Here is a 13595-nt window from a genome sequence, read left to right as displayed (position 1 = left end):
AACTTGGTATTCTTACATTTACAATAAGGATTGGGACTGTGAAATGAGAATCATTGAGGTCATGTTCAATTGATATACATTTCACAAAGAGATGACCATATGTAAACATAGTGTGCATACTCGGAGTATGGCATAGCTATTGTTTAGAGAAACATAGTATGCATGCTTGGAGCATGGAATCACTACTGTTTCAATTCAAGTATTAAGTTGATTAATCGAAACATGAATTTTGAGTGATCAATATGGTGCTTAGATAAAAGGTGTTTTATTTACGCTCAAAGTGTTGAGGCCATATAGGACTAGTATTATTTTGTGTTTCACTTTGCATGTTTTGACTTCCAAAATAACTAGGTCATTCTCCCGAATGACCAAGTTATTCAAACCATCCACAGTCGGTCATATGTTGGAAGTAGATATGAATCAAGACTGTCGTGAATTTGGCTTGTATGATTTGTCTAAAGTGCTTTAGACAATGCAATAGTTGCTACAACATTCATGAGTACTCATAAGGGCTGAGTATTGGATTCAACCCACGCTCATTTGGATTTTATCACGAGTGAATCATGAGACGATAATATCTTATATTCTTCAATGCATTGGTAACTCGATGCTATAAAATGTGCCTTTATGTATGATTCAACAAGTAGTCAGTACAAGCATATGAGTCGAAGTTTATCCATTCCTTTTACCCTCAAAGGGCTAAAAGCGATATCTGTGGGCCCCTCGATGATTTAGTGATGATAAAAGTAAGTGCTCGGCCAGGCCTGGACTGATTTGATTTGTTCAACTAGTCAGTCGTCATAAATCAGAAATCCGGAAACAACAAATGGACAGAGAGAATGATTATAATCCATGTATCAGTCCATATGACATCTAGAATGGAGGAATATATGATCACTTATGTAATGGACAAGTCATTGACAGAGGTCAGAGTTCATCGACAAGGTCAGAGATCGACAGAAGCTTTTAAGAGCTACGATTGCTAGTCGGGTTCTGAAGTCATACTTGCAATAATAGTTTTAGACTTATCCAAGTGGTAGACTGTTGGATTAATGTCTAAGTCCATAACTATAATTGGTAAGACTTGACCCGACCCGGCATGGTCCATTTGGGTTGCATGGCATCATGGACTTGGATAGACTAAAATGAGAGAAATAACACTTAAGGTTTATTAATATATTATAAGTTCTAATATATTAATAAGATTATTTAATTAGTATTGATCAATAATTAATTTAGAATTAATTATGTGATCAAAAGAAGACTAATTAAATATATAGGTTGATTGTGTAAATCATCCATACTTATATAGTGGGCTAATGCTCCATGGATTATCAAGTTGGGCTAAAACCCATTGGATGCTCCATGGTGTATTTGAACCCATGGATCCATGGAAATGGATAGCCATGAAAATTAGGGTTTACCCTAATTGTAACACACTATATAATGATCTCTTTCTTGGGAAAATCGTAGACTATGATATGCATGGAGGGCAAGCCGATTTTTGAAGTGTTCTAATTTCTCTCTAAGTTATTCCAAGTGCTTATGGTGTTGTGTGAACCATTTGAGGTGTCACACTTGCGGCACTAGGCACTCAAGCTTCATGAAGACAAGCACCAACAAAAGGTATGTTATTCTAACTTGTGTTATTCAAAGTTTTGTATGCTAGAATAGAACAATACCTTGAAAAGTTCATAATTGCATGTATAATAGAGAAAACATAGATCGAAGGTATTTAGGGTTGCATGGACACTTAGGAGTGTTAGATTGCTCAAAACCCAACAAAGGCAAAGGCATGATTGTGCACATCATCCTAGATATTTATTTGAATTACGATTTTTGGATACTATGATTTATACTTATAGTTTTAGAACTACGTTTTGTGTGAATTATGGACTTTTTAGTGGTTTTAAAAATGAAAATTTTGTCATGATTTTTAGTATATTATAGCGCTATATGTGAAAAACAACCTCTGGTATGTCGTTGTTTTATGACATGTCATTCGATTGGGAAAGACTCTTTGATTGGCTATGGTTATAGGTTTTTGTGGTGTCCATTTTAGATTATTGATATGTCCTTCAATTTGTTCGGTTTTGAAACTATATTGTAACCAGTTCGGCTTTTTTAGCTGCCCAAGTATTAATATAGGATGTTAGCTACTGTTTATTTGTCTATATAAATGACACATGTGACGTGACAACTGTAGATATAATTGTTGAGTTATATATAGTTGTTAGAGCTATTGTAGTGTTTGAGATGGGTTCACAACATCAGATGATTAGTGACTCAAATACTATTACCGATGGATTGATGTTCAGAGGGACCCATTGTTCATTTTTGGAAGCAACATGTTTACTTGAAGTCATATGAATTTAACATTATTGATATGATATTAATGGGCGAGAAGGTATGGGTCTGCCATGGATAATTTTGTCAATTTTGTTTGCATTATTATAGTTTTTTTTTCTTCCTTTTTTTGTATAATAATTTCATGGGAACTAAATTTCAGCTACCATAAAAAAGGATGTAATTTGCAAGTTTGAAGGATTGTTAAAGGAACGGACTGTTGCAGATTTAAATTAATTTTTTACAAAAAAAAACATCTATTAAGACCATGACATCTATCTTCCCACATGATGTGAGCTCTTTTTGTTCGTCCAAATTCTGGAGACATTGTTTCAGGTCATGTTAGGGAGGATTGTGCAATCGGTAAGTAGGTTTTCCTATTGAACACAAACTTGCTTTTATACTTGTATTGTTTATCCTAACATTTTTGAATTACTTGGTGTTTTATTTTGTAGATCTGATTGTTGTATTGACAGGGTATATTGACTTGATGCTGAACATAATGGATGGTCAGTTTACTAATAGGGTATCGTTTAAATTGCAAGATCGTCAGTAAGACACAATTAGTTGGACTATTTTATGTAATTTTGTTGGGATAAAACTTAAAGGTGTGTCAATACTAATTTCTTTTTGTTGTACATCCTGAATCATATTCATTGCACTATGTAGGCTAAACATGCAGAGGAATTTTCATCTAGGATTGATAATTTTGCTTTTGGTGAACCTGTGGTGGTCATCATTCTGCTTGGTAGGATTCAACAATGGCAAGCAAGTACTATATATTAACACCTATCAATATGGTTTAAATAATGAAGTTTGAAGGTCTTTCTTTCTTTATAACTTGGTCATGGAATGTTTGTTAATGGTCGTTATAGGTCACCATGCGGTTAATAATTGCTTTTTTGGGACAAGGACAGATGTTAATTTTACAATCAATGATGTCGTGGGCTTAAAAAATGGTACAAAAGATGTTGTCATTACTATCCAAATGGTATTTGCAGTGCATCAGAGACTAAAGCAATGGTCATTGAATTAGAGAAGTTTGTAGATATGGAACATGTAAAGGCTGATCTTACACTGGAGGAATTTTCCCTTGGTTACTAAAGATATTGGCCATTAATCATTCAAAATTAGGGGACATATTAAATATGTATTGTATGGTATTACTTACATATGATTTCTATTGTTAAAATTGTTTTTTCGATTCCTAGGAAACCAAGTTAGTGTTGGTTACGAACATCATGACTATCTAGAAAGAGCAACATAGATTTTATGTTGCAAGTGAAAAATGTCAATGTAGTGTGGCTTGAATGTCATTGATAGTTTCAACATTGATAAGAGCAAGTATTAGGAGTGTCCAAAGTGCAATACGTCCGAATTTAGTTATTTGTACATGTTACACTTCTCTTATAATTTATGCGGAATGCCCGATTTAAGAATGAATAAACTAACATAAAGCTGGTGTTGATTGTTATATAATATTCTGCTACAGTTTAAAGAAAATTATGGTACTGCGTCTATATTTCTTTTAATTGAGATGCATCACATCTATTAGGGAAAAGTTCAAATAACAAGGTCAAGGGGTTGCCTGAAGATGTTTATGAAGATGCATTTCCTGATGAGTTGAATGTGATTATGGATCAATGTATGCAGTACATGTTGACGTGGGTGATAATAACTTTTGTAACAATTACCGTATTTACATGGTGTTGTGTTGTTATTCAATAGTTTGTTTCAAAAACACAAGATTAACAATGGAAGCATTTAAATTTTGAATAACATAAACTAGTTTTATTCCATCCAAAGGATCTACTTGCAAATTTTGGAAAGAAAACAACAACCATAGAAGGGGGTTAAAAGAGTAACAACCTTTGTTGTCACACCCCCGAACCAGACGGCGGAAACGTCTGAGGGCTGTTGTGACTCAATTGAATACCATCACAGTGAATATACATGAAACATAACATCATTCATCACCATGCATTGAAATAGTACAACTAGTAGTGTTTACATTTAGTACATTGTTTCATAACATCACATTCCCAAAAAGTAGATTGTTCGATACTAGTTAAACAAACAACAAGACATCACTGAGTACATTTTTCCCTTCGATTTACCTGTTACCTGAGAATACAAGTATTTTGAAAAACGTCAACATATGAAATGTTGGTGAGTTCATAAGTAATGTTTGAAATATAATGTTTTGTATTGTTTTGAAAACCACCAGAAAATCCGATATTTTCTGAAAAGAGTATCGTGTAAAAAGTGTGAAGATTCGTAAGTATGCTTATTTGTTTCTATAAATGTAAAAAAAATTCTTAGACTTGGTATGCATCTTGTAGGTGTATGAATTGAAAACCCTAGGAAAACCCGATGTTTTCCTAATACTTTGAATTACGCGTTTTATATTTTGTTATACCGTTGTGACGTGTGTATTCGATAATAATCCAGGTGACATTGGATTAATTATGGATTGTGAATTGTTATAAACACGCATTAATGAAAACGACTAGTTTACAACTATACAAACGATCCCTTAGGCGTCGTCCGTACTATTCACTTAATCCAACCACCCTAACTTCTCATAGCCCCACAACCGAGGAGAAAAGAGGGTGCGAAGCCCCCGCTATTTCCATAAGTCGTTCAAGGCTATCGTGAATGCGAAAGGCCCTTGGCCTGACTCGCATTTGTGAATTCTCGACTTTGCTAGCAGTACCAAAAGACCCTTAGGGCCCAACAGCACAAAAGCCATTGACAGTCCTTTTACATGGAATTAGGTCATATAAGACCCAACAACATGTAAGCGAGTTTCCTTCGGGCCTAAAGATCATGTCATTGGGCTAGCTAGGCCCAACAAGCACGATTTGAAACTTTTGGGCCCAAAGATGGTGTATCGACGTCTGGTGAATTCCCGCGTGTGTATTGACTTCCCGTAATTTCAGCGTGAGTATTGTAGTATCATCGTGTATAGATTTTTGATTCATTATTGATTCGAGACCGAATCAATTCGTTTGGTAACGATTTTTGGTGTTGAAGGTGTATTATGTTTCGTCAGTAGTCGTCGTACTAGTATTTCATTATGACGGATTTATTGTTTAAAACATTAGAATTTTACTTTTTGCAGCCCCTTTCTTTTGGATAAATTTACACTTTTGACCCTTTGTATAAAAGAATTTCCATTTTAGTCCTTAAACCATTTTTCTTGACACTTTAGTATCAAAACTTGTTGAAAAGGTATTTTTCAGCTCAAATTTATTTGAAAAACAGTTTTAGTCCCTCAGAATAAAGTTTTCTCAGCTGAAACCTCTATTTTCGCAATTTTTACACTTTTGGCCCAAAATAGAAAAGTTTTGCATCTTTGGTCCCTTTTAAATATGAAAAGTATTTTTAACCCTTGAAATGGACTTGGAGCACTAGTAGTCCCCTGTTTTACAGAAAAGTACAGTTTCAGCCCCTCTAATTCGAAAATCTCGCAATTTGGGCTTTATTGGGCCGAAAAATTCATTTTTGGCCCATTATGCTTAAAAATTCACATTTTAATCCTTCAAAAGAGTAAATTTCCAGAAAATACATTTTTGAAACTGTTTTGACTAATCTCAACCATCAGAATTTGCATTTTGTCATTTTGGGCCCTTTGAATTTATATTTTCAACATTTTGAGCCCAAAAATGGGTTTTTAGCCCAAAAATGTTCATATTAACCAACTTGGTTATTTTTGTAGAAATGATTTGTGTGTAATAATATGATTTATACTTGTTTCATACAACCTAATGTAAATCTCGGTTTAAGGACTTTTTGACTAGATCCAACACCACAATCACATAAGAACATATATATAAACATAGAAATCACACAAGGCATACATATACTCATAGATCTACACATTTGCTTGTATTCCCCCCCCCCCACAAAACTTATAAAAACCGAAAAATAGGGGGTATGAAGCTCACCTTGTGGTTTGGATTTGGTTTTGATGAAGATTTGAGAGGAGATTTCGGCCCTAGCAACTTCTTGAGGAAGTTTTTGAACTTAGATGATTCTAGGGAGTTAGACCATAAATTTGCATGAGTTAAGATGAGATGTTTGATAAAACAAGGAACCTAGATCATAGATTTAAGTATAAACTTACCTTGGATGATGATTTTTGTGGAAAAATCTCTTTGAAAAGCTCTTAAGTCTCGAAAATTTGATGAAGGAAGGTGAGGATGTTCTTTGAGAGAGTTGGTTTAAGAAAATTGGATGAAGTGTGTATGTTTGGGAGGCTCTCGGCCAAATGAAAAGAGAGAGGGGGAAGAGATGAGATTGCCATGATACATGAAACTATGCATGGATACATGGGAGATAATACTTAGAGATATGTTGGATATTAATGAGGTGTCAACTTAAAAGTCAACTCTCTTAATTTCATTCTCTCTTTTTTTTTTTTTTTGTTTATCCCACTTGGGCCGAGAATTAGAGAAAGAGAAGTGAGTTTTGGGCCTTAAAGGCTTAAGCCCAATTACTTGATTATGTTGAGTGATTTTTGGTCCTAACAAATATAAGTGTGATTTTTATGACCTATTAGGGCTAAATTAGGCTAGTTATGGCCTAATGAGGTTCATTTAAATATTTTGTTTCCTTCTAGGCCCAATATGGCCCAAAATATTAAAATAAATGAAAGTGGGTCCAATTAGAGCCCATTTAAGAGTTCTAAGCGCAAGATAGTCAAATTCGAAGCTTATTTGTCCATTGGGCCCAATAAGGAAGTCCTAGTCCAAAATGGACCTAAACAAGAACTTCTAGGGTTTCCAATTGCTTGTTGACTATTTGTAATGCTTGTATGGTGTGTTGGATTGAAAATTTGTTGTCATAGACTAAGCATCTTACATGCTCTTATGTTTTTGGATTCATAATTTGACTTAAGTATTGTAGTTACAAGGCTCAAAAATTCCTGATTGTGACATTTGTAGTCCTTTGAGTCATCATGGGGAGGCTTGGAAGTTGATGAAGTAGGCAAAGACACAAAGTATAATCTCTCTATATATATCCATCAACTAGTCACCAAGCCACTATAAGATGTTAGTTCATCACTTTTATATAGTTGTTCTTAAGCCTCAAAGATTTTACTAAATAAATCTTGAAAGGAGAAGCAACTAAGACACCCAAAAGCTCACAACACTTTGCAAGAGAAATATGAGAGGGGAGAGAGGGAGCTCTCGGACTTTACACAAAATGAAGAAGAAGAACTAAACTAGCTTTGGTCCTCTCTCTCTCTCATCCTTTTATACTTACACATGCATATGAAAGCCCATACTTCCATTAAACGACTTCATGACTTGCAAATAATCTAAGAGGTTTGGACGGTTTCATGAGAGTGAAAGAGAAAGAGTGCCTATCACTTATTATTATTATTTAAATGTACGTAACATATGCTAGTGGTCTTCCATAAGTACAAAATGTTCTAAACTAGTTTGCTAATCATAATATATGATATAAATAACTGTTTATACTATCTTTTATTGTTATGTGCATAATTCAATAAGTCTCCAATTAAATACATGTGCTGATAGTGCTTATTAATAATCATATTACTTAATAAATAATGAATTAATGTTTACTTGTTTTAAGGTGTGGCCATATAGGATCATATGTTATTAGCAAATATCATTTCATAATGATTCTTGAGCGTAAAGATCTTTCAATCATCAACTAGCACAAGTGTTATTATGAATTGATATAGACAATGGTTGACGTCTAGGAACATCTCATAGCCCCCAATAACACACGACAAAGTGTTACTCATCAACATCTAAATACCAAAATCTCAAAGGTACAATTGGTGTATATGGTAAGTAATCAGTTATCCCTTTGTCATAGACATCATATTGAACATGAGATATGGATCACCGTGAATCTCATTAAGTGTTCAATTTTTCGTAAGAGGACTTAGATGTCAAACTCTCAACACATAATAGGAACAAATTCCATCACGAATACATACGCCTCTTGCATGGTTCATGTTATACCTAATAATGGCCTTTTATAATTGTATGTTTAAAGAATATATTTGACTACATTAAAGCTTAGCATTCTCCACACTTAATTCCCAAATATGTTTCTTAAGTATTAAGGATACAAAGATATTACCTTTGTTAAGTATGATTCATGATAGTGATCCATGAAGTAATATTGAGCAGGCCATATCCAATACTTGTTCTGTAGAAAGTACCTATGAACCTGGTTATAATGCTTTCTCAACCGATCTAATTCATATTAGTATTACTTCATTTTTGCTCACATAATAATAATCGACTAGGGATTTTAAAGTGACTAAATTAATCAAGGATTAAACATGTTAATATAGAGCACAAAAAGTATTTAATGAAAAGATCATATTCCATATATATATATATATATATATATATATATATATATATATATATATATATCAAAGTCAATTATATTGTTCCAACATTATATACTAAAACAAAGATCAAATCTAATCGCTAGAATTTCGAATCTTAATTCCTCGAGCATGACCTTCAAACTTAGCTTGAGGAAGGGGCTTTGTGAATGGGTTTGCCAAGTTTTGATCAGTGTGTACTTTGAGAATACTTATTTCTCCTCTGCCAATTTCATCTCGAATGTAGTTAAAACTTCCTTTAATGTGTCTTTTCTTTTGATGTGATCTGGGTTCTTTGGACAAAGAAATAGCACCCTCATTGTCACAGAAGATCTATTGTGTTCCTAAATGAAAGGAACAATGAATTTCTCCATCCAAGAATCTTCCATTGCAGCTTCTGAATCATAAATATAATCAGACTCTATAGTGGACGATGCAACAACAGTCTGCTTGGAGCTCTTCCAATATACTTCCTCCAATCGATAGTAAAGATATATCATGATTATGACTTACAACTCGATATGTTTGGGAAGAAGCATCAGTATAATACTTTACAATTAGAACTTCTTCGAAACCTCCATAGATGAGGAACGTATCCTTAGTTCTTTGTAAGTATTTCAGAATGTTCTTCATAGCCATCCACTAACTGTCACTTGGATATTGTTGATACATGATCATCCTGCTCAAAGCATATGATACATCAGGTATAGTATAATGCATTTCTTACATGATAGATCCAACTGCTGAAGCATATGGAACATATTTCACCTTTTCTAGCTTAACCTTTATATAAGACATGTAGATGAACATAATAATGTGCCTTGGGCCATTGGCATGAATACTCTCTTAGCATATTCCATCTTGAACCGCTTCAAGACTTTGTCATTGTATGTACTTTGACTTAAACATATTAATGATTTTGATCTATCTTTGTAGATGTTTATACCAAGAATGTATGTTGCCTCACCTAGATCCATCACTCAAAACATATTCCAAACCAATACTTTACACATTGCAAAATCGTAATGTGATTCCCCATGATAAGTATGTCATCCACACATAGGAAAAGGCAGGTCACCAAGCTCTCACTAGTTTTCTTATAAACACAAGATTCGTCTTCATATCTGACAAAACCATACTTTGTGATTTCATCATCGAAATGATGATTCTAGTTTGAGATGCTTTTTTAACCCATAAATTCATTTCTTGAAAATACACACATTATTAGGATGCTTTCGATCAATAAAACCTTCACGATGAACCATGTGGACATCTTCTTCCAAGTTTCTGTTTAGAAAATTAGTTTTGATATCCATTTTTCATATCACATAGTCATAATATGTTGTTATGGAAAGTAGTATCATAACAAATTTAATCATAGCGACGTGGAAATAAAGGTTTCACCATAATCAAATCCATAAATTTGAGTAAATCCTATTGCAACAAGTCTTGCTTTAAATGTGTGTAAATTGCCATCCTTTTTGGTCTTCTTCTTGAAGACCCACTTGCTCCCAATAGTCTTACCATGGGGAGGAAGTTCAACCAAATCCTCGACTTAGTTTTCACGCATGGATTGCATCTCTATATTCATTGCTTCAAGCAATTTTTCAGATTCAGGATCTTCCATAGTATTCTAATAGTTGATGTCATCATCAATATTCATCATCATGAAGCATTAATTAATGAGAAATACATATCTCTCATGTTCATGACAAATCCTATCAGATATTGGAATGCCTTGTATTTTATTAGATTAAAGAATAATAATTTCTTAATTTTCAACAATTTCCTATTGAGTACTATTGCCAACTTAAGTTGCATCGGGTTATGGCTCTTTTTCTTCCTCAAGTTCCATGCGCCTCTCACTTTCTTCATATATTAGAAACTTGTTTTATAAGAATTTAACTTTTCATGAAATAAAGATCTTGTTCTCACTAGGGTTGTAAAAGTAATAACCTAAACAATCTTTAGGGTATCCTACAAATATGCATTTGGTGGACCTAGGCTTAAGTATTCTTGAAGTTTTCTTTCTAACATAAGCTTCACAACCCAAAACCTTCAAGTAAGATAAGGATGGATTTTTCCATACCAAATCTCAGATGGTGTTTTGTCTACATTCTTAGTTGGAGCCATAATCAAAATAGGAGCGACAATGAGTAAGGAATAACTCTAAAATGATAAAGAGAGAATACTTTTTCTCATCATAGATTGATCCATATCAATTAATGCAACATCCCGATTTCCAGATATGAGATTCATTTCTTAAAAGATAATTTCCCCTTGGAAATCGTCGAGTTGATGGCCTCAACTTGACCCGCTGAAGACTTTTGGGTCGTACATATTTTTGGACCAACTCGACGAGTTGGTAAGGGAAACACGACGAGTTGGTGGCTGATTAAGAAACCCTAATTTTTAGGGTGTTGCACCCTATTTAGAGGCCTTATACCCTTTAGGTGGCCTCCTTATCCGTGTCCTCTGTCCAGAAAACCCTAGTTCGTGCATCCTCTCCCATATTTGTGTGTGTGTTAGCTTGAAGAGTGATTTCTTTATGTTCTTTTGAAGGAGATTGAAGTTTGAAGTGGCTTGATTGAAAGGAAGGCATTAGATCTAAAACCTACCCTATTTTTGCAACCATTTTGAGGTACAAAGTCGACACCTTGCTTATCTATTGCTTCGATCTCTTTCTTGGAGGTTTATTATTATATTTGGCTCATTTTTGGGATTGTTCATGGGTTGAGTATTTCATGAAGTTATCACTTTAGATTCAGACGTCTTATGGCCTCATTGGACATAAAGTTGCAAGCTTTATCGAGTTCTAGGCCTATTTCATGCTCTAGGTGCCTTATTAAGCCTTTCCTGAGTCTTGGAGCATCCTTGTGTCATGCATGGACGTCAAGTTAGAAACTATACGTGGGTTTCTAACCCTTGGGTATCAGATCTACATTTTTAAGCATTAGATTCGATAAGAAGGGGCTGAATATGTTAAGACTGGGAAAACTCAACGAGTTGTTCTGACAACTCGGCAAGTTGGCTATGGTTTTCACGCTTCTCTGGATAATGTAGCAACTTGATGAGTTGTCCAGACAAATCGGCGAGTTATCTTGGGTTTTCCCGCTTCTCTGAGTACTGTTGTAACTAAACGAGTTGGTATGCTCACTCGACGAGTTGGGTCAACATGGACTAGTGACCTTGACTATTGACTTTGAATTTGACCATGGTTGACCAAGTTTGATTTTGAGGTCATTTGGGTATTTCGGGGTTTTGATAGAAGTGGTCGCATGGTGGTTGTAGGCATTTGAGTCTGTTGCTGAGTTTTGGAGTTGGATTTTACCAGTTCAGCACTACTTGTGAGGTGAATATTCCTCACTGTACTTGTTAGGCCGAAGGCACGAAGGTCGGCCCTTCGGATTGCTATCCTGGTTACCGTATAATTGAGTATTGTAGTAATTGGTTAAATTTGAATCCTAGTAGATAGGATGATGTTATGCTTGTTGATCTGTATGATCTATGCTTTCCTGTTAATTCATTATGTGTTTATGAGTTATGTATATGTCGACATGTGTGTGGGTGGTCGAGTTGAGGTGGTCCTGCTTTATGCTAAAGGCCAATAGACCTAGGACGGCCCGAATAGACTGCAGCCCCTGCGAGGCGGTCCAGTCAGGCCGAAGGCCCGGTGAACTGTTAGGATAGGATGTAGGCTTTACGAGGCAGCCCAGTCATGTCGAAGGCTCGGGAGCAGTCTAGATAGGTTGAAGGCCCTGCGAGGTGGTCCAATTAGGTTGGAGGCTCATTTATGCATGATGTTGTATGTTATGCTTATGTGGTGGTATTTATGGGAAGACTCACTAAGCTCTGGGCTTATAGTTTTTTATCATGTTTCAAGTACCTCTAACTATTGCGGGAAGGTGAAGGCTTGATCGTGCTCCTCCTCGTATTTTTTGTTATGATTTCTGGGAAAACTCTGATGTGAAACTTATTTTGAAAACAATATGTTATTAATGATGCCTTTTGGATCTATTAAAAGTTTTAAAATTTTCAAAAATTTTATGGATGTTACAAGTTGGTATCCGAGCCTTGGTTTGAGTGAATTAGAGGAACACTCTTGTGAATCCACTCTCAAACTAAGGAAATGATTGTCAAAATGATTTTCAAATGGTTTTCATAATACTAAAAGAGGATGCGATGTGTATGATCAACGGGAGCCAGTAAGTAGACCCCAAAATACCATGCTATTATTTAATATTGTGATATGTTAGAACATCATTCTAGTAATCGGCTAGGGATCTTTAAGAATTGCATGATAGAATTGTTTGATTTTATGATGCCCGATAGCCTAGTGTTTTTCTTATATGAAATTGACATCATTATTGTAGTTGTTGAATGTATGCATCATTGTTATATATAACTAAGATCTTATAGCCTGAGAATGTCTGGTTTGGCCTTATTTCTTGTTCTTGTTTGATGAAGGACATAGGGTAGGATCAGATATTCAAATGTCTATAGGGTCCAGTGTTATGTAAGGCTAGCATACACAAGTGTCGCAGGGTTGGTGGAAGTTTCATGGGTGCGTTGTAAGGGGTCAGTCGGCCAGTTGTGAGATTTTTAGCCTTTCCTCTAGGGAGTGAGGACTGAGTGTTCGTCTATGCTTATGAGTATTGTTTGGGCGAAGTGATGATCCTTGAGAAAAATACGAGTAGGTGTGGAATGTAGTATGGGCCCGTACTACTAGATACACACGACCTATACACATAGCAAGGAAGTCACAACCCTCCCCCTAGGGATTTGCTGGGAGTTGGTTCCCCATTATTTATGTAGATTACCTTATATCTTCCTGGTGTATTTTCAGTATATTGATTACGAGGTGAGT

This window comes from Lactuca serriola, chromosome 4 (genome assembly GCF_051521515.1).
Source record: "Lactuca serriola cultivar US96UC23 chromosome 4, Lser_US96UC23_V15, whole genome shotgun sequence".
NCBI classification, from domain to species: Eukaryota; Viridiplantae; Streptophyta; class Magnoliopsida; order Asterales; family Asteraceae; genus Lactuca; species Lactuca serriola.
The sequence above is the reverse complement of the archived record's forward strand: the minus strand, read 5'-3'. Positions refer to the sequence as shown.